General features: G+C 33.6%; 1 pseudogene; it reads right to left on the reverse strand.

Moving 5' to 3' along the window:
- Positions 1–375: 375 nt before the first annotated feature.
- On the reverse strand, positions 376–809 carry LOC108580657 (annotated as a pseudogene).
- Positions 810–3,812: the final 3,003 nt, after the last annotated feature.

Here is a 3,812-nt window from a genome sequence, read left to right on the forward strand (position 1 = left end):
TTATTCTCATTCATAATCAGAAGGCAGCTGGATGTCCATAGTTCATACTTCCTGTAAATAAAACATTACAAGTTTTAAGCAGCTAATGGCTGGTTATGTTTTCAGAAAACATGATTAGGATTGGGTGCAGTGGCTCACACCACAAAGTATTATGACAAAATAATTCCAGCACTTTGGGAGGCCAAGGCAGGCAGATTGCTTGAGCCCAGGAGTTTGAGACTAGTCTGGGCAACATGGAGAAACCCCATTGCTCCAAAAAATACAAAAAATTAGCCAGGTGTGGTGGCACATGCCTGTAGTTCCAGTTACCTGGGAGGCTGAGGTGGGAGTATCACCTGAACCCAGGAGGTGGAGGCTGCAGTGAGCCATGGTTGCACCAGTGTACTTCAGCCTGGGTGAGAGTGAGACCCCGTATAAACAAAAAAGAAATAGAAAACATGACTAGCTTAATTTATTAGTAGTGACTTCAAGCTTTTTCTTATTAGAAAATTTACACACCTTTTGTCCTTTAAAAAAAAACTCAAAGGTTGGCATGCATTTAACTTCACACTCTGAAGCAACTTCCTGACAGTCCTCCATGTCTACTTCAGGCAGCACCATCTTGGAATACTTTGCAGAGAGGGAATGAAAGTCTCAATTATTTTGTAAAGCTTGCAACACATGGCTGAGAAATCAACTACTATAGGTTTATCTCCTGGATTGTCCAAGGCCTCCTGAAAAGCATACTTGTTCTCAATATGCTTCACCATTTTGGCTGTTGGGGTCTGACTAGAAACTGTAAGAATAGACAGAAATGAATCCAAAGCACCAGGCTGAGCTTTTTGCATATTAGATCTTTAGTGGACTGTCTTTGGAGTTCTCTGTAGTAGCACATCAATGTACTCACTTAAGCTTGACTACTTTTAACTCATACCCCATTTAGAAGTCTTCAGAGATAGGGCATTCAAACTGTTTTTAAAAGATGAATACCAATATCTTAGACTTTCCAAATGTAAATACTGCATTTTAGAGTTTATTCTCTGTGAAAAGACTATTTAAGCATCCTAACTATATATCCATATATCTACTTTTATATATCATATGTGTATATATTTGAAATTCAGGTTAAAATAATACTTAAGTGTGTATGAGGTATACTAGTTTATCAGAATTTTCAGTTTAATGAAAATACTATTGATTTCAACATAATTGCTGAAAATCCTCCTAAAATAAATCACTTCCTTTGATGTCCTGTTAATGCTTAATATGTGTATTAAAAGTTATGTGAAAATGTTTTTAATTAAGCACTTCTTAATTTTGTTTTGCCTGGGTTTTACTATACTTGAATATTATTATCTTTAGCTTCCCTTGAATTTCTTCTCTCTGAATAATTCTTATTTGTGTGTGTGTGTGTATTTACTGCATGATAATAAAAGTAATGCCATTTTGTAAATTATATTCCATGGTTAATACAGAGTTTTAGTTTTTTCCATTATAATCATTCACATGCAGTAGTTTCCTCTTATATCTTCCTTCATTCTGTCTGCTTTTTGCTTTTCTTTCTATATCTTTTGTCTTTTCTGCAGAGAGATGGAAGTAAGGGATGTAGCTGTCAGAAATTCTAGGCTTCATATCACATGTAATTTTATAGTCTTCTACTTTTCTTTGAACTCTAATGCCAACTTTTTATTCTCTTTTAACTTTGCTTAGTCAGAGCTTATCTGCAGGGAGATAAGCTATGAATTTCAGTTAATGAATTTCAGTTCTATACATGAAAAATGCTATTTTAGTATACAACCATCAAATGTGTGGATTTGCCCTTGTTTAATGTAATTTTGTATGTTTTTCAATAAAAGTGATTATTAAAAATCAGTTGGTCTTTAGCTATACAATTATACAAGTCTAAGACACAGATACATATATATGCATTATGTTTATGTTCATTTACAAAGCAGAAAATTATTTGGCTGACTGCTTTGTAACTATAGCGTATACATGGGAAACCTGATAAACTCAGGGTATGAAAATGACTGGTAGAAGGAGATTTGTAGAGGAGGAGGTAGTTTGTGAATTTTGTGTTGAGGAAAGACTGCTGTGAAATCTGAAAATGACCCTGTGTCTAGAAGAAAATTCATAGAACAAGGAACATTCTCTCCTGGTGTAGTGGACATTTATTGATTGATCACTCAGCGTCCATTTCCCTTATAATACCCAGATTTTTCTTAGGTCTTTCATCCCTCTTACATACTTCCTTTGAGTTTAGGGAGATAGTCACATTGCTGCCGTATCTAGGGTAGGCCTACATTACTTAAGATAATAAGAACATTTAGTTCCTCTGGATAGTCAGTGTTGGACTTAAGCCAAAAGTAGGTTGAAACTGTCATATTTAATGCAAGTCTTTCCAGTTCCCATAGAAAAGTTCTGGAGTCAGGAAGGCACACAGCTGAGGATGGCTGGCAACTATAAGACATCTGGCAGATATTCTAAGTACAGGGGAAAAAATAATCTAATCCTTACAAAGTTGGATATTAAATGTGAGAAAGTGTTCTAGAATCACAATAATACCTGGTTAGAAAGTCATCCTGCATTTTTCAACTGCAAGAATCATTAGTAACATGTGTTCATGAAACTTCATCTATGATGTGTAAGGACTTTCACGTAAAAGCAGCCTTCCCTTTGACTTTAATTCTTCCCCATTGTGCAGGCTGTTGAATTAAAAACTATTAGTTCCTTTATGTGGGTATTATATTAGAAATTCTGCAAAATTTTAAGAATTATTTCCAGGGTAAAATGAATTCCCAGTTCAAGCCACAAATGATTCATAAATGAATATTTAAAGTACAATCCATTCATAAGTTTAGAATTTACTGCATCTATGAAAGGTTTTGTAGTGTGCTAGAACGAGCACTGCTTTAGGAAGGAGTCAAAGAATATTGATTCTAATCCTGGCTCTGCCATTAATTAGCTATGAGACCTTGGCAAGTCCCTTCCCTGGTTCTTAATTTTGTCATTTGTAAAATGAAGGAGTTAAAGTAGATGTCTAAGATTCTTCCAGTTCCAGGAATTTGTAATAAATTAACCAAATTTCAGAACACATGCTTATTCAACAGTGACTTTAAAATACTAAGTTTTAGAAATATGTTTTGAAAATTATCCTAAAATTTATGATATTAGGATAATTAAACATCCTAAATGTTTAATTTAGGATCATTAAACATTATTCATAAAAGTAATTTTACCTTTGGGCATTTAATTTAATACATTAGTTAAGATCATTCTAATAATGGTACTAAGGTACAACTAACTAGGAGAAGTATTAGAGGTCATATTAAATGCATTTTTTAAACTAATCTAAATTTATTTTAAATATATTCATTTATTTTCAAATTGTTTTTATGATGCATTGATTTAAGAGAACTTTTGCTTTGTACACATACATACACACACACACATATACATGCACATGCCATGCACACAAACATATATAATGTTTCTTACATTCATTCAGCCTACTTTATACCAGGTACTACGCTAGGATCCAGGGACATGAAACTCGCAGTTATTGGCTGCAAGGAGCTTATGGTCTGTTGAATGAAATAATCATGTAAACTGACAGTTGCATGGTCAGTTAACCTATGAAATAACTGCATACACTAATAATCAGAGAAATTCTAATTAAATAATATATTCCAGTTTTTGCACATTACAAGATTTATAATATGTAAGGCAGAATGTGGCAAAAGGGACACTGTTTTGGAATGATTATAAATCCTACTCCTTCTTTGTCCCATTATCCTGTTTAATTTTTCTTCTTAGATACTATAAGCATCAAC

Source organism: Papio anubis, chromosome 1 (genome assembly GCF_008728515.1).
Source record: "Papio anubis isolate 15944 chromosome 1, Panubis1.0, whole genome shotgun sequence".
NCBI lineage: Eukaryota > Metazoa > Chordata > Mammalia > Primates > Cercopithecidae > Papio > Papio anubis.